Source organism: Ceratotherium simum, chromosome 4 (assembly GCF_057802395.1).
Source record: "Ceratotherium simum simum isolate JZ-2026a chromosome 4, ASM5780239v1, whole genome shotgun sequence".
Lineage (NCBI taxonomy): Eukaryota > Metazoa > Chordata > Mammalia > Perissodactyla > Rhinocerotidae > Ceratotherium > Ceratotherium simum.
The window spans coordinates 63,735,907-63,755,068 of NC_141903.1; positions in this window are offsets into that span (position 1 = coordinate 63,735,907).

The following is a 19,162-nucleotide window of genomic DNA, read 5'->3' on the forward strand; positions in this document are numbered from 1 at the left end:
TGCACCCCACCAACCAAAGACCAACCACTTGATTTCCATACCATCAGATTAAAATAGTTTAATTTAAGCTCTTTGTTGCTAAGATAAACATCCAAACATTAACTCACAGCAAATTTTAATTCTGAGCAATTTTAATCTTTGCAACAAAGGTTTACATATGTATCTTATCCTTTCTCCTCAGACATATTTCCTATCCTCCTGCTGGTATCCAAGAACAAACATACTATAGCGATCCTATAGGTAATAATATCACAGCCCCGCTGTGTTTCCCCAGTGCCAATGCAATCAGCTGCACCAGACTTCCTAAATTTCTTTCCTGTAGATTTTCCTATTACTTTTCTCTATGGCAACAGCCCCAGAAACTTAACCCCCCTTTTATTTAGAAAAACCAATTTGATTTGAGTATAAAACCCTGAGTAAATTTAGTCTTAAAGATGTATTTGATATTATCTGTTCTTTGAATTTCATTCCTTGTGACAGTTTCATTCAAAATTATAAGTAATAAAAAACGAAAATGAAGTTCTGGATGTTAAACACTAACCATGTGTTTGGGATGAGAGGATGGGAGGTGGGGATCCTGGGGCTTTCGGATCTATACAACAACAGATGTAGAGATCAAAAAGAGAAATCAGGAGTATGAACGTAGGGAAAATACTTTGAAGTATAAGTGTTTTTTTACCAGAGGAAACCAATTTTCCCGATTTACTCACATAATGCTGGGACGAATAAACCCTCGGCGTGCATGAGCTGATGCTAAAACGTTGGTAAACAGACTAACAGATGGGAGAGTGTGCTGTTAATTTTCTGCCTTCTCATTCTCTTTTATTATATGAGGAGAATACAAAAGAAACCAACAACAAACAAAAACCAAAACAGTGTTTGGGAAGATTACTTGAGACTACTTAGAATTCTGAGTAAAAGAACAAATAGGTCATTTTGAATAACTGAGTATGTCTCTGGAAGCATATGGTCAATGATCAATTAGTCAGCATTTCTGAATCTCTATGCTTCTTCATGTTTTAAGTATATTTTGGAAGTAGATTTGTGAGATACTATCCTTTGGTCTGAATAAAAAATTTAAATTCATTTATGGTTTAGCATTTATAACCATCGTCCAAAATTTTGGCAATTTTGTTATTGCCCTTATTTAATGAGTAGTAATTACTACTTGGGGGTCTTCAAAGGTTGCCTGACCTAAGAAACCCTAGGGAGTCTCAGGGCAAGAGTATCGTGTGATTTTTAGAGCCCTCTGCTTTTTGTTTTTTATTTTTTTAAGAGGGTTCAGGATCATCTGTTTCCTCTGGCTTCTCCTGAACGACTGTGGACAACTTTGCCTCTTCCTTTGGTATGTGTGTTCGGATGATCTCAATGAACAACATGTTGGACTCCGTGAATTTTCTTCCATATGGAACAAGTTAGCAGCTATTTAATTTCTAAAAATGTTTGTGAAGTCCACAACCCATTGTTATTTTTAGACAGGCTTGTTCAGATCTTTGCCAGACGGTTATTTCAGGACTCCAGAGATTCTTTATGAAATAGCTCCAGAAAACACACCACCTTCAAACTACACTGAGTTATTGTAAAGATTAAAATAGAGGTATTGATTCCTTGTCTTATTCACATTAATTCTCTTCTAATAGGAGTTAGTTTGTGTTTAGGAAGATGAAAACAGAATTTTTTTAAATTAGAAGATTTGCCTATAAGCTTATTTCGTTTCATAATCAATGAGTGAACTGTATTCCTAATTGACCAAAAAATGCATATGATAGTTTTAGAACTCATGTAAGCCCTTAAATAAATGTTAAAAAAAGATGATTTAAATTTATCTGTTTTTAGCATGAAAACTGATCCTTAAAGACAATATTTCACTTATGCTTGTTTCCGGGTTTCTAATATCGTGGTCCTTAGGTGATTTGATAGTTCTTGGTCTATTAGCTCAGAGTTACCCATTTGTTCAAGGAGTTGGCACTTAAGTATTCAGCCTTCATCACTCCTTCTGAGAGCTTCTTGGTGGTTGAATGTTGAACACTCACAGAAGCTGAGAGGTATTTAAATGTGAAAATGAATTCTTATGATTAGATTTACTCTTTTTAATCAAGGGTGCAAAATACTGTTTTTCTTGTTCTCAATGAAATTCAGGGGATGAAGTTGAGAGAATGTAAAAGTAAATGCATCTGTTTCTGCCTATTTGAAAATCACACCTCTCTTGAATTGTTCTTATTTGATAATATTCTTCTCATTACATGATTACTTAGTTGTGGCTGTAAGGGAATATTTGAATTACAAAAATGCCAGTCTGGTGGCATTAGAGAAACATTGTGGGCGACGCTTATCTCTGGGTGGCAACCTAGGGTAAAACAATCGTGGAAAAAGGAAATTCCATGAGAAAGGAAGTGGGAAAGGAAAATGATTCATGTAAGGGAGTATAATTTGGCTCTTGATAAGTCTGGAGTTGTAGGGACCTTAATACTTTCTTACACACAGTACCTGTTGTGGAAGGCATCATAGGCAAAACAGTAAAGTGCAAGCTCTCTTTCTCTTTTTAAAGCTGGTAGGGATTCAATGGAGATTTTTTTCCTTAAAACATTAATTTTAAAATAAAATGAATTTGTCAGTCTTAGGAACCAGTCTCTCTCTCTAAGATGAAAAATAATTTTGTTTTGATTTATGCATTTAATATTTCACACTGGAAATGTAAAACTACAGCAGTTATTTTATAGTGACTGAGATCAGGAAATATGGAGGTAATTCATTATATTTATTATTTTTCTTTATAAAACTATAAATCAACGTTATTGAAAATTAAATGTATGGTCTACCATGAGGGCATTTTTGAGGTATAACAGCGCTTTCCATAAGGCTTTCTAGCATCTGACGGAAACTTGAATTATTCATAAAAGCCTTGGATTTTCCTCCAGCCTAATCAAATTAATAAAACAATTTCAATTCCAAAAGCTATTAATGCTCTGTGGAAGACAGCAAAAAGCATGAATTTATCTTCAGTTTCTTTTTGAATTTTGTATCCTTCTGGGAATCACCAAGACCAAAAAATTAGATTAAAAACAAGGCAGAGTACTGGATATTATCATTGTTACTTTGCTGGTATAATACAGCAAAGTGGTGTGATAATTTTTGTTCTTCCATTGTCATTGCACTTCCAAGGAAGACTGTTACTTGCAGTCCCCTAAAGGGTCTTTTGAACTCTTTTTTTAAGGAAAAAAATAAAAAATAAAATTATATAGGAGCATTCTAGTTTTTAGGATTAATTACTATCCTATATCCAAAATGTTTTGAAGTGCCTTGTAAAATGGAATCATAACTTGCGATAAGACAAATATAAGCAGCTATATAAAACAAGTGTAGAAAGGAACAGAGGTGCTATGTCACTGGGTATAGTAGATAAACCAATTCTTTAGCTGGTCACTGAACTGCATTGATGTGAAATTTTTGGCTTCTAAGGCAAGAGGGAAATAGGTTGATTACATAACCTTCATTGTCTAATCCAAAAGCAAGCATATGCATTAGTCTGTGGAGAAAAACTGATTTCAGGATGTAAATTCAAAGTGAATTTATTATGTGAATCCTTGTATGGGGACTTTTAATAATAAAGTAAACAATGGCTTCAACTCCAGCTTCATCTTATAGAAACATTGTTCAAACTGACCCTTCTTCAATCAGTCCCCTTTGAAGATTAAGGATATGATATTAAGCCATTACTCAGTGAAGGCATTCCTACAGGGGCTCAGATAATAAATATAAGTATTCCACTTGTTGAATATCTAGCTTAATACAGGGATAGAGCTGGGAGAATCCAGAAGGAGGAAGTGCTTTCAAATCTCCTGGGTGGTCGCTCTCAAATTTCAGATGCCTTAAGCAAGCCTTCAGTAACTGCTGGGTCAAAGTCAATTTCAGGATACAATTCTGAACCAGAAACCCATAGATGGGAGTGAGGTACAATCGTTCTATTATGAAATTCCAACTCACATTCTCACCTACTCAGAAAGCACTGCATGCTTTAGCACAGTCATGGGCAGCTACAACGCTTGAAGACGGGGCCAATATGTTTTCCAAATCTTCCTATTTTCCTAGCTATTGTAACCATAGAGCATGATAGACTTGAATTAGCCAGAAAAACATTTATCCTACCTGTGGAAAGTCCAGTTTCTAAGCATAACTACATTTTGATAACCCTACCAGGAAGAATTAGCTGCAAAATACACACAAGAAACCTAAATCTGTTGAATGGTGTTATTTGAAAATGTCTTTTTAAATGTTAGAGGATGCCTACCAGATGCTACCAGTTTTGATGGCAAAGAGACCAATGACCCCTTTTGACTTTTAGGAACTGATGAGTCCAATACTTAAGGCTTTTGTCTGTTATATTGTCAGAGAAAACTCAACTGTTTGGCCAACATAAAGAAGGATGTTTGGCATCTGGTTTGCTATAGCAGGAGGGAGTACAGTTTATACATTGAATATCTCTACCATATCGTGTAGTTGAAAAATAAGAGCAGTGAGGATATGATGCAGTGCTCTTGGAGACCGATTTAAACTTAGACAAGTGCTTGCCGTGATGCCCATGTGTCCACTCACACACTCCTAGTCTAACAATCATGTCAAGTTTGGGTGATGTGTGCCACAGACTGAAGAAAGACGGGTGAGGTAAAGGGAGGTGGGGTTAAGATACTGGAAGTTAAAAATGGTGCTAGAAATCAGTTTGCGGCTTAAAGTTTAAAGGGCATATCCAACAGATCAAGCAGTGGAAATTAAAAATGCAAAGAGTGTCCATTTGTAAAAGTTGTCTATTCTGAAGGACTTTGATCTCTAATTTTACAGGGCTAAGAACACAGCAAGAGTACATTGCAAATAGTTTTGGGGACAAGAGCGGGGTCTTTTAAAATCACTAAAGTGATTTCTCTAGTGCTTTGTTTTGGATACTGTTATTGGTTTCCATCAACTATATAAAATATGAAGACAGTTTTGTGAATTTAAATGGAGATTTATGCTTCTATTAATTCTGTCAAAAGTCAAATTATAGGGGCTTGCCTGGTGGCGTAATGGTTGGGTTCACGTGCTCTGCTTTGGCGGCCTGGAGTTTGCAGGTTCGGGTCCTAGGTGCAGACCTACATATTGCTCCTTGGGCCATGCTGTGGTGGCGTCCCACATACAAAATAGAGGAAGACTGGCACAGATGTTAGCTCAGGGCCAATCTTCCTCACCAAAAAAAAAAAAAATAAAAATAAATAAAAATAAAGAAAAGAAAAAAAAGTCAAATTATAAATAACCATTTCTTCAAATCTTCATTGCTTTTTCTATGTCTAAATTCAGAGGTTCTCAGTGAAATCTTATATGTTTTATAAAATATATGATATATTTTAATATATTATATATCATATATTTATTATATATATTTATATATTCTGACACATTTTTGAATGTGGAGAGTGTAGAATAGAGAAGTCTGTTAGTGTCTTAGGGCTGCCATAACAAAGGACCACAAAGTAGGTGGCTTTAAATAATAGAAATTTATTTTTTCACAGTTCTGGAGGCTAAAGCCTGAAATCCAGGTGTTGACAGGGCTATGCTCTCTACAAAGCCTCAAGGGGAGATTCCTTCCTTGCCTCTTAGCTTCTCAGAGTCCCAGGCATTCCTTGGTTTGCGGCAGCATAACTCCAATCTCTGCCTTGGTCTTCACACGGTCATCTTCCTTCTGGGTGTCTCTTCTTTTCTTCTTATAGGGACACCCGTTATATTAGATGAAGGGCCCACTCTACTCCAGTGTGACCTCATCTTAACCTCACTAATTACATCTTCAGCCACCCTATTTCCAGTAAGGTCACATTCTGAGGTACTAGGGGTTAGGACTTCCACGTATGTTTTTGGGGGACGTAATTCAACCCATAACAAAAGAATATTTTGTTTTGTTTGGTGGTGGTGGTGGGGGGGTGTGTTTCAATCTTCATAGAATCAAGAGTCACGTAAAGCCAGACTGTTGTTTTCCCAGATTAAAAAAAAAGACTAGGTTTACTTCTCTACAACCTGTAACTTGAAAAGGAAAAGTAGAGGTTAGTTGAAAAATTGGTGACACCTACCTTCTACCTTGACTTCTTCACTGTGCTATTGCCTCCTCATATTCTCACCCATCCAGTTATGAAGTCAGACTCAGGAATAATGATGTTGAAAATCAAAGTACATTTAAGGAAGAAGGAAACAATTTAGCAGAGGCTACGGTATCAATTTGAAGAGTGAAAACAAAATAAATTATGATATTAATTGATCATTAATGCTGATGTCCCTCAGATAACCCAGAGGTTACCATTTGTGCTATAAAGTTACAGAGAATGAGTTTGACCAGCTATTTTCATTGAAGTTTCAAACATTTGTCTCTACAGAAAGAATCCATGGGAAAACAATTTTCTGATATAAATTTCCTTTGTGTGGAAGGAGATGTGAATTCACCATGCATTAGTTTAATGACCTTGGGTAAATAAGCCCATTAATCTTTGAATTTTTTCTGCCTTTGTAAAACAAGAACAATACTAACTTAGCCATTAATTTAATAGGACATTTTAATATAAAAGCTGTTTATACACTGTAATGTTATATACAAAAACGTAAGAATTTATTTCTGGACAATGTCTTCATGGAGACTTTAAGAGGCACTATGGCATAGCAGTTATGAGCATAGGTTCTGTGTAAGACTGATTTGGATAGGATCTCAGTTCCACCATCTATGAAGGTGTGATGTTGCTCCCTCTGTGCCTCTGTTGACTTATCTGTAAAATGAGGATAATAGTATTTACTTCTTAGATTGTTAAGAGGATTATACAAGTTAATAAGGTGAAGCAACTAGGATAATGCCTGGTACATAGTAAACATTCAATAAATGTAAACTGAGGATGATGATTACCATAAACTCTGCCATCCAGGTCTCCCCAGTGAGTGCTTGGAACATATACTATTTAGAAGACAATGAAATTGGTTCCAGAAATACAAGATGTTGGTTTATATATGCAACATAACTGTAGCTACACACACACACACACATAGAGTCTATATAGGCAGCTATCAAAAGTTTGGAGTTTTGTAGGTGGTGGGAGTGGAGGATCGAACCAGGAAGATCACGAAGATGCATGAGGATGCATGAGGATGAAAGTTTAGTGGTGCCTGAGAAGAGTCAAAGAATGTTGAAAATAATCACTGTGGTGAGTGAGTAAGAGATTAAAGGACAAATAAAAGATTGCTTTAAAAAGTTACAAAAATATTATGGGTCTAGTTGAGATTGAACTCATGGTACTTCATATACGGTAGTACCAATCATTTTTGTGGTTTTCAGCACTGCTCATTGGCATTTTTACAGGTTAGGAAGCTGAGGCTTAGCTTAACTGGATGAGCACAGTGGGAGAAGGAACAGCCTTCACATGACGATTGCAAACCTAAGACCTGTAGCTTTAGAAACAAAGGATTTTTCTTTTATTGAAACTGTCAAGACAATTTTTTTTCACTCTTTGAATCTCACACTTAATTTGTGAATCCAGTTGAGTTCAAGGGCTAATAATCATTTGATTAGTCAGAGAGGCGGAATGGTTTAAACAGGCTTGTGTCAGATAGGACATTTTCTATTGCAAGTGGGACATAACCCAACTGAAATCAGCTTAAGCAAGGGGAAATAACCGAATACAGTGCCCAGATAATGCAATGGTTTCTCTCCATCTCCTAGCTTTGCCTCTTCTCTGCTGCCTCCCTTCTCAGTTCTGGCGGTGGCCAAAGAGTGGCACTGATTTCAGAGTCTTTATCTTTTCAGGATAAATCCAGTAGAAAAAGAGTGAGCTCTGTCAGGCGGCTCCCACAACAGATCTAAATTTCATTGATTTAGCAGTTTTGGTCACATCCCATCCTTGAAACAATCGCTGTGGTCAGGGATGGATGATGTGCTGATTGCCTTTGAGTGGCTTAGAGACTGAGACTGAAGGAAGGATAGAAGCCCAAATAAAATTTAAGGCTGTTGTTGAAGAAGAGAGGCTGGATGTTGGCGAAGCAAGTGTCAAATACTCATTGAAGGCCAGTGCATCTTGGACAGTTGCCTAAAATGCCCTTGACATGATTATGTGTTGAACTAGCTATAAGAAACTTGTATAGAATGGAAGCATAGATCTTATTCTTGGCAAGTACTGGAAGACGATGTACCTTGAATTATTACAAATATAACTCTTTGTTAATTTCAGGCATCTAAGCTAGTGATTGCTTTATGTTTGTTTGGATGAGGTAATTATTGAGACTATGACCACTTTTATTCTTCTTCATTGCAAAATTTGGATTCAAGCTTGTTACAGAATTGAAGGGCTAATTTAGATGAACCTCATGAATACTTCTTGTCTAAAAGGTAACTAAAGTTGTTAATTGTTCTTTTCATTTAAATGTGATAGATTGAAATGTTTAAAATCAATTTTTCAAGTGGTTTAGACATTAAAATTGGCTTCGATCTTTTAACATTTTTTCATTCTTAAATTTGTGTCATAGTGTTAATGTAACAGGAAGCGGATATTTAAATTGCATTAAAAACTGGCCTTGACAGCTAAAAAGGAATAATTATGATTTACATAAAAACAAAAACTGTAGACATATATTTTTGTGACTATAATCTTTGTAGAAACTCACTTTAGTGACTATGGACTTTATAAACTATAATTTTAAAAAGTGACTATAGTTACATTTACATAAAATATATTGAATACAAAGAAAGAGTATATGGTGCCAAATTTTCCACACTATTCTAAAAACAAATTGGGTTTTATTATATTACTTTTCTTTAGAGAAAAAATAGCCTTAATGTAAAAGTATTAGATAGCTGGAAAAAAGTTACAAAAATCTTAAAATTAGGCTAATGTAAATGGTTTTCTCGGTTCTTCCTGCAAGGGAATAACACCAGCAATATATTGGAAGCAAAAAAGTCTTTGAAGGTATCACAGAGCTATCAATATTGCATTGATATACGGGCATTTCCAGCAAAAATGTGTCTAAAAATTCCCTGAGAACTATCTAATAATACAACAGTTTACTTTGTGTTCCATGCATCTAAATGATTCATTGCATTTTGATATGTTTATTTATATGAATTATAGAGTAATCACTTAAGGTCACTTGAAAAGTTATATGGTTTAAAGATTTCAAAGATGAAGAGATGTCTTTGACTTTTATTAGAAATTCTGTTACTGATTATTTCAAATTAGGGTGTGGGTATTTATAAAAACTCCTCGAGAGAAAGAAATATGCTTCTTACATGCTATCCAAGGTAGATGCTGTGTTGCTTGGTGTTCAAGAAGAATAACTGTGAGTATGCCTGATACAATGCCTTTATTACTAAATTGTTGGCCAACCAACTAACATTCACTGGCAAAGTATCGTCTATTGTACTACGACTTCGTGTCTGTGTGAGGACAACAGTCTGGTTCAGGGCTGACCAGACTGAGGTGGGTGGTGTTTTCCTAACAGCTGGTTTGGCCCAGCTAGCTACTCCAGCAAAAATATATTATGGGAATCAGTCTGCTCTCTCATAGTGAGGGGAATTTTCCAGCCAATACATTTGATTGTTCTTGTATAAGCAGCCCAAGTATTAGAAGAGGAGAACTGACATAACTTTGTGTGAAACCAGCCCCTGCCTGTTTCTGCCGGACACACCCAGTTCAGAATGCTCTTTGTTAAATTACCCAAGGTCTGGGAGAGAGGGCATTGCCGACAGTAATATTAGTATGGCCATAAGAGTTGTTAAAATATTGAATCACTTCTGTACCAGTTGGTAAATAGCCACCGTCCTGAGTAGCCTTCCTCACGAACAGCCCCTGGCCTTCTTCCCTGGACCCTGGATCCCTAGACCTCTCCATGATACAGCGACTCAAGGTGTAATTCCTGGCAGAGCAGAGGCCCTCTGCTCTAGTGCTATAGGCAGCATCTGTTCTGACTGGCTGTGCTTCTGGGCGCTTCTGGTTCTTGAACCTATTGAATATCACCCTAACACAGAGCTGGGGAAATGTCATTTCAGCATGTTAGTTGAAGACCAAAAACCAAAAACTACAGGACAATGACAGTAATCAAATCAGAGGAAAGGGGGCCCTGGCACGAAACCAGGTGGCCTTCAGAGCCCCATGCTTCTTTAAAGACAGTCTTGGTATTGAACGTGATGTAGTTTGTCCTTCTTCATTCTTCCCTCCTCCACTTTTGGAACTGGTTCTGTTTATAATCCTTCTTAGGGCTTATAGCAATTGCTCTAAAGTTCCATGGTGGGAGCATTTCTGCTAATGAGCATATGCTGGAAATGTGTGGGTAACATGATAACAACCCACCCACTTTTAAGCTTATTTTAGAAGATGCAAACATTAGAAAATGAAAATTAATTAATGAGCAAATTAAGGCAAATGCCAAATATTGTGGATAATAGATTTCTGTATTTCCTTTTTTCTTTTACCTAGAATCTTTTAAAAACCTAAATTATGTTGTGTCTCTATTGGTTTAAAACCCTCCAGTGGCTTCCCATTGCTCTGAGAATAAAATCTTCATCCTTTATTACAACCCTCAAAGTTCTCCATGACCTGGCCATGGCCTTTCTCTCTGGTCTGATCTCATACTGTTCTTCCCAATTCTCACTCTGCATGTGGCACACTGACCTTCCACAAATTCACTGAGCTCCTTCCTTGCCTCAGGGCCTTTGCACTTATTGCTCCCTCTGTTCCAAATGTCTTCTGTGTGATCCTGCCTATCATTCGGTTCTTATCTCCCTAGAGAGCCATTTCCTGATCGTCCTATATGATATTGCCCTCCTTTCAGGCACTCTTCGGTTTACCCATAGCTCTTAATCACTATCTGAAATAATTTTATTATTTGTATATGGTCTATCTCACTCTTCCAGAATGTGAGTTATGTGAATACAGGGACTTTTTCTGGCTTATTCACCATTGTAGCCCAGTACCTAAAAGAACGAGAAGCAGCGTAGCGTAGAAGAGGCAATACAGAGTAGTGGTTAATATGCAGGCTCTGGAGGTAGAAAACTTGTGTTAGAAACTCAGTCCTACTTCCTAACCGCTGCACGACTTTAGGAAGCAATAGCACACATATTGTAGGGTTCTTGTGAAAATTAAATGACCTAATACATTAAAAATTCACTTAGAACAGAGTCTGGCACATGAGGAACACTATATAACAATATGGTATTTTTATTTTTTATTTTTTTCGTTAGAATATAAACTCTATGAGGGCAGGATTTTGCTGTTTCATTTATTGACCAGTTCTCAGCACCTAGAACAATATGTGACTCATTGCTGGCACTCAAAAACTAATGTGGAGAAAATTGTTTAAAGTATCCTTTTTTGAATTATATTAACTGTAGGAATCAGATAATAAGCTTTTCTGATTTCCTTTATGATACCCCCCTCCCACCACCCCCATCTTTAAGCACATAACACCATGGTTAAATATCGAGTTTACTTATGCCTGGAATTTCCCAGTTCTAGTCACTATAGCCTATGTAAATTGCTCCAATTTGTTAACTGATGATAATAGCCTTTCTTCCTAAGCCTGGCTGGACCTTAGACACTCTTGAACCAGTGTTGCAGGATGGCAACACCCATCAGAGTAGGCATTCGAGGCAAAACCCAATTGCTATTTTAAGATCTAGGAAATGCCTTGGTTCTAGAACCGATGTATGTGGAGTTTATTTTGATTCTATATTTGTCTGAAAGACTTACCTGTCCCTGCTTCCTACTGGCCACTCAGAATTGACAGGGATGGAGAAACCAGGAGTGCTATTTCTGATTTCTTCGCCTGATACCACGACTTTGTTTTATCTTTTAGGGGGTGAGGTGTGCTCAGATTACAGATAAGAGGACTATGAGAAATTATTAAATCTCACTGCTTTAATTAAATGTTCTTCACCTGACTAATAGCAGCAGAAGAGGTGCAAACTTGAATTCACTCTACACTCCTTAGGTGTTAACACTGCCTAAGTATGAAAATTAAGCACTACTGGTTTCTCTCGCTTTTTAAAAAATAAAATAGAACAAAATAAATGATACATATATGGAAAATTTCAGAGACACTGATAAGGTTATCAAAAACATTCACAGGAGAAGGCTGCTATTATTTAAAGATCTTAATTTATTTACATTTAGTGAGATATCATTTGTAATGTTGAAGTTGCATTCACATTTATTTTTCACTTTCTGACCCAGGTATATTTAAATTGGTTGATTGGAGCTCGGCGTTAATGAGCTCATAGTGAGGGGTTCAGTTCCCTGTCTTCCTGTCAGAGTCAGTTAGATCAACATAGAGAAGGCTGTTCTGCAGTCACTGACTCCACCGTGATTCTGGTTATCCGTCCCGTGCACGTGGCCAGTTGTTTACAAGATAGGGGCTTTATTCTTGCATTCGATTCAATAATATTTACTAAACTCTTATTACTATTACTCCCTCAACTCTAAGACACCACTGATGATAAGTTGCACCATCACTTTAATATTAGAAGCGATAGAAACCTTATTGTATTAAATAAACCCATGGATTACAATAAGTATAGGAACTTAAAATGTGAGAAAATATATTTGTCTTAGAATTTGGAAAATATGGTTTGGGGTATAACCCTTTACCATTATAAGAAAACAGTACAGAAGTATATATTTATACTTTTGATGGAGACACCTTTAATTTAATACATATTTTACTAGATCTAAAGTTCATTCTCTGTATGAGATTAAACTGCTTGCCCTATGTACTGAGATATTATTCCTTCATTTTTATATCTATTTATATTATTATTTTTTTTTTGTGAATAAGATTAGCCCTGAGCTAACATCTGTTGCCAATCCTCCTCTTTTTGTTGAGGAAGATTGGCCCTGGGCTAACATCCGTGCCCATCTTCTTCTACTTTGTATGTGGGATGCCACCACAGCATGGCTTGATAAGCAGTGTGTAGGTCCGTGCCCGGGATCCAAACCTGTGATCCCCAGGCCGCCACAGCAGAGCACAAGAACTTAACCACTACACCACCGGGCCAGCCCCTATATTATTTTTAATATATATTTATATATAACTATATATTTATTTGATATATTTTATGCATATAAATATATTTATATTATTATTTATTCATATCATTTATATATTCATTCAGCAAATATCTGTGGAGCACCAAGTACTGTCTAAGTGTGGTAAAATATTTAACATCAAAACGTCAGTTAAGGTCCCTGTTTTCATGTACCAAAAAGGGAAACACATTAAATATAAAATTAAAATACATGATAGTGATAAGACCACAACAAGGTAATCTGCTAATGAGTGCTGGGAAAAGGAGCAATCTGCTTCAGAATGGTCAGGGAAACCTCTGAGGAGGTGACAGTTGAGCTAAGACCCTGATAATGAGATGCAGCAAACAACATGATGCCATGGGGTGGAATGTTCCAAGCAGACAAAACAGAGCAGGAGTTTCAAGGTGGAAAGGAAAGTGGCATATTTGAGCAACAGCCAAAATAACAACTAAAGCCAAAGAGTCTGGAGCTAGAGAGTGAGGAGGAGATGATATGACAGAGCTCAGGATGGGGTAGGAAGGGTAGAGATGGTCGAGTGGTTTGTAGGCTATGGTAAGGAGTTTTTATTTTATCCTATGATCAAAGGGGAACACTGGGGAACTAAGCAGAATCATAATGTGTTTTGCTTTACATTAAAATTTTTTTTTCTCTTTTCAATTGTTATGTGTGTCCTGAAAAGGGCAGGAATGGAGGTAGAAGACCAGTTTGGCGGTTATTGCAGGATAGAAATGATGGTGCCTTGACAAGGGTGACAGCAGTGATGAAGGGCAGCAATGAGCAGAGTCAAGATATGTTTTGAAGACAGAAGTAACAGAACTTGCCAATGGATTGTTTTTGGAGTGGGGAAAAGAAGAATCAAAAAGAATTTTGACTTGATCAACGAGGTGGGTGGTGATGCTTCTTTCTGAGATTGGGGAAGAATAGCTTTTTTGGCAGAGGGGAGGAGAAGTCAAGACTTCTGTTTTGACCATGATAGTTTTGAGAAAAGCCCATGACACATTTACATAGAGAGATCTCAGTAGTCATAGAAACAATGTAAAGTGAACTGATAACATAAAAATGTTAATGTTTTATGTCACTTTTGAAAACGTGAGATACTTAAAATGAAGAAATTAAGGTTGTCGAGACTCAGAATTATCTAGCAAGTTGATCCTGGAAAACCACCAGGTCTGGTCTCTGAATTCTTGTCTTTAAAAACAGTTCAATGAGGAATATTGTTCTGTACTGATAGGATACTATATGGCACGACACATTTTAAAGATATATTTTAAGAAATGTTTATAACATGATACTAGGAAATTATAGGGGAAAAGATTTTTTTTCTTTAATAATGGTGTTTGAGCTACTGTCTGCAGGCCAAAGGGTATTCCAAGCACTGAATCCAAGATAGCTAAAGAATGATAGAAAAAAATTGAGCAGATTCTACTCTGGCAAATATTTGCAAGAGTACATGATGTACAATTAGTTTTTTATAAAACATGTTTGGTTGTGATCCAGACAGAATATATCACATTCTTTGGAGTTCTTGCAAGTGTATTATATTTTGTTAATGTATAAATAGCTTTAGATTTACCTAGGAATAATGAACCACAAGGTTCAGGAACCTGGTCTTGTTTACAATACCAAAAGTATGAGGTATTCCAACTTATGCAACTCGGGATATCAGAGCTTTTATTTATATTGTGCTGTAAATGTACAGAAGGCTTCACAATAGACTGAACTGTGCCAGAAACCAAAAAAAGAAGCCGATTGTTATAGTTTGGGTTCCATGGGAAGCTGACTCTGCAATGGAGATTTGTGCACAGCTGGTTTATTTGGAGTGGTCTTGGGAATGACACTTTTAATGGGAAGAGGGAAGACAGATTTTGTAGAGGGAGAAGTTGAACTGCAATGCAGTTGCAACAGAGCCCTCAGCCAAACTCATGTGGAGTTTTCAAGCTGGGATGGCTCTTTCGAGATGTCTTGGATTGAGATAAGGGGTCTTGGCCTTTGTAACGCCTCACTGACTAGTTATTTGATGCGAGAGTAATGTTGGGTAAAGCAGGAGGGACTCAACTGTGGGCTGTCAGCAGACAATACAACCAGCAGCTGGGAAATGAGAGTCTCAGTTCTGAAAAGGGGTGCTAGAGGCCACCATTTGTAGGCTCAGATCCACTTGCCTTGTATGATAGGTTCACCCCGTCTGGGAATGACTCCTCCAGGATTCCAATTGAGTTCTTTTCCTGGGGAAACTTAACTGCAGTAAGGTTTGTAAGACGAACTATAGCCCCCTCCACAGCCCTTGGTCTCACGGTTGCAACTGTTATCTCCCTCCTCTACTACCTATTCTAGATTCCTCTTAGCTTCACCTAGTACCTCGCTTGGTCTAGGTGGTTTACTTGGTGGGGTGACTCAGATCTTAATCCTCAGTAGTCACCATGCCCTTCTCAGGTCATAGCTGGTACACTTGTCCAGTTGTTTTCAAATAAATGACTCCTTGAGGAAAGTGATTCCTTTCCTTACCTGCTGGTTGTTTGGCTCAAGGAACCCAAAGTGACTGGGCAGTAGCTTAACATACGGTGGGAATCTTGCTATCTCCCTTCCTGGAAGCATTCTACTTCAATCGATTCTGGTCAAGATGAATTGCTGCCAGCAACACTGACCAACACTGAGCTTCTGATATGGCACCATCATTTGAGGAGACAAAACATCCTTTGGCAGGAAGTCTGTTACAGTGAACCTCTTCTATCCTGGAATCAACTCTGTTACACAACCTGTTCCAGGATGGAAGAGGCCCAATGTAACTGAACTTGCCACCTTGTGATGTTTTATTTCTCTAAGGGATGATGCCATAGTGGGGTCTTGGTTGGTTTTGGTTTTTACTGTTGGCAGATTGTTCATCAGGAACAGAGTAACTAGATAAACCTTAGTGAGTGGGACCTGTTGGACCATCATATCCTTCATCCCTGCCAATGTGGCTACTATGTTCAGGCAAATATTGTTCCAGCATTGGGGTGGCTGATGACATAGGCTATATAACGTCCTGTGCCCAAGTCATCTAGTCTACCTTTTTGATTAGTGCCTCTTCTGGGGCGAATGATCTCTGGTGGGCATTAACACATGATACAAAGATCTTCAGACTTTGTGCCTACTCCTGTATCCACACACCTCTTTGCCTCATTGTCTCTAATCTTTCAATCTTTCTCTTTCCAGGCTCCTGACCACCCAGCCACTTTGGGTAATATACTTGCCTCAGGCCACTTCTTTTTCCACACTAAGTGGATGACTAGTAGCACCACCTGAAGCTTCATTGGGAGGATTTCCTCACTGATGTCTTTCAGGGCCACCCTAAAAGTACAATGACAGACCATTTTTTGGTTTGTATCTACATACCCAGCTAAACTATCCATGATTTTCTCTTCCATCAGCTGGTGATAAGGGGACATCCCACCCCCATGCAGTCATAGATGTGAGATGAGTGAGAGACACTGTTGCAATAGTGGTGGATGAAAGTAGGGTTGGGCAGAGGGAGAAGTTGAAGTGTGACTCAGTTGCAGCAGAGCCTTCAGCAGACCTCATAGGGAGCTGGAAAGCTAATATGGCTCTTTAGGTACATATTGAATCTCAAACTGAAGCCAGAGACTGGGCCTTTGTACTCCTGCCCGGACCAATCATTGGATGTGGGCTGCTTCTGTGGAGAGAATGTAACTTTGGGTGAGGCAGTTCTCCTCAGTTTAGGGCAATTCCTGGAGTGGTGGTAAGCTGTGAATTCTTCAAGCAACACTCTAGGTAGCTGGAGGAGTAAGTGCCTAAGTCTTGAAGTGGGAGATCTTGGTCGCACACCAAAGACCCGTTACACCAACCCCGAACCATACAAATTTTCCCAGGATAATTTATGCCATCTGAAGAAATAAGACAAAAAAAATACTGGACTGGTTGAAGCCAAAATAATACACAAGTAGCACTTTGAATTTAGGGGACTATTGGGCATTCCAATAAACTCGATAATTGGGCATCATACAGGTAAATGTTGAGAGTTGAAAGGCAGGGATGAAGGAGCAGAGTTTTGATGTGGAAATGAAATGTGTTATCACATCTGTGTCCATCTGAAGCCTGATCCACCTCATTCTCGAGCTCAGTGAAAGGCACCGAGAGAGGCACCCCCATATATGCAGTCACACGTGACAAAAGCCTGGCGATTTGACTCGTCTTGCCTCCACATTAGATTCAGTCACCGTATCCTGTAGATGGGCACTCTGATTTCTCTTCAACTCACCCCTCCTCTTTATATATATTGCCTTAGTTCAGGCTCTACATACCTTTACCTGGCTCATAAAAACAGTTGGTTTGTTTCCCTGCCTAAAACCTCACAGCTTCCTTGGGCTTTTATACACTGCACTATACTTTAGCTAGAATGATTTTTCTAGAAGGCAAATCTGATGATGTTATGCCCCTGTTTAAAATTCACAAATGGCTACTTACTGCTGTCCTCGTAAATTCCAGTTCCTTAAATGGAATACAAAGCTCTTCCTGACCTAGACTCTGCCTGCCCCATTGAACCCTCTCTCATTACTCCTGCCTTGTTCCTTTTTGTTTTAGCCTTACAAACGTGGGGTTTTACTCACACTGTTCTCTGTGCCTTCTGGGCTTTACCTTGAACCCTCCTGTGGTAGGCAGAACAACAATCCCCCAAAGACATCCACGTCCTCGTCTCCACAACCTGTGAATATATTACCTTAAATGGCAAAAGGGACTTTGCAGATATGATCAAGTTAAGGATCTGAAGGTGGGGAGATTAGCCTGGATTACCCAGATGGGCCCAGTGTAATCACAAGAGTCCTTAGAGGAATGAGAGAGTCAGGGAATGTGGTAAAGGAAGCAGAGGTCACAGTGAGGTCATTGGTAGAATGAGACTGTAGACCAAGAAACGCTGCAGCCTCTAGAAGCAAGGGATGGATTTTCTCTTAGTCTCCAGAAGGAACACAGCTCTATTAACACCTTGATTTTAGCCTAGTAAGATCCAATTCAGATTTCTGACCTCCAGAACTGTAAAATAATAAATTTTTCTTATTTTAAGCCACTAAATTTGTTGTAATTTTATACAGCAGCAGTAGGAAACTAATAGACCTCCCCTGTGGTTAAATTCTATTAATTGTTTAAGACTCAGCTGAAGCAACCATTCTGGCGTAGGAGATTCTCCTCTATGTTCCTACAGCGAATGCAATATTCCTTCTACTTTATTATGGTTATCTATTTATTCTCTCACTGCCACCCCCTTTAAACTTCTTACACCCTGCTTGAGAGCTGTAACTGTGTCCTATGTTCTCTGAGTCCCAGGCGGCAAAATGCCTGGCCCATAGGTTCAGTAAAGTTTTGACGTCCCTTTTGCCACGTCATCTTATCAGGTCATCTTGCCCTGAGGTGTCCCTCTACACTTAGAAGCCACCACTGCTGCCTGGGTGTAGATGACCTTGTTTTCTGTTTTGATGGTTTATGTTTGTTTGGGGTTTGTGTAAAAAGGGAGGAGAGTAGTTCATGTAAGTCAGCTCTGACGAGCTTAGAAAGTTCCAGGCATGGTGAGGGGTCCTTCTACAGCCGATTCATGGGGATGCACAGGCAGCTGTGGAATAAAAGGTCCTCACTTCACAGCATCACAAACAGCATTACACTCGGCTCTTTTTCTCCGCCTTTGTGCTGTGCTCCTGGAGTCCTGAGAGATGGCTTTCAGCTTTCCATGAGGCCCCTAGCACTGGCTGACGCAGCTCTCTACAGTCTACTGTGACCCCCTCCTTTCTGGGGCCTCGGCCTTCCTCCTGCCTGTTTTCCCCATTCTTTGATTCCTTTACCTGTTCTATTTTTATGTACTAAACTCGATTATTTGCTTCCCTCAGGCCCTCTCTTTTGGTTCTCTAGAGACTATTTTAGAAATTAAAAACAAATATCAAAAATTGACTTCTGGGCCCGCCCTGTGGCTTAGCGGTTAAGTGCGCGCGCTCAGCTGCTGGCAGCCCGGGGTTCGGATCCCGGGCGCGCACCGACGCACTGCTTCTCCGGCCATGCTGAGGCCACATCCCACATACAGCAACTAGAAGGATGTGCAGCTACGACAT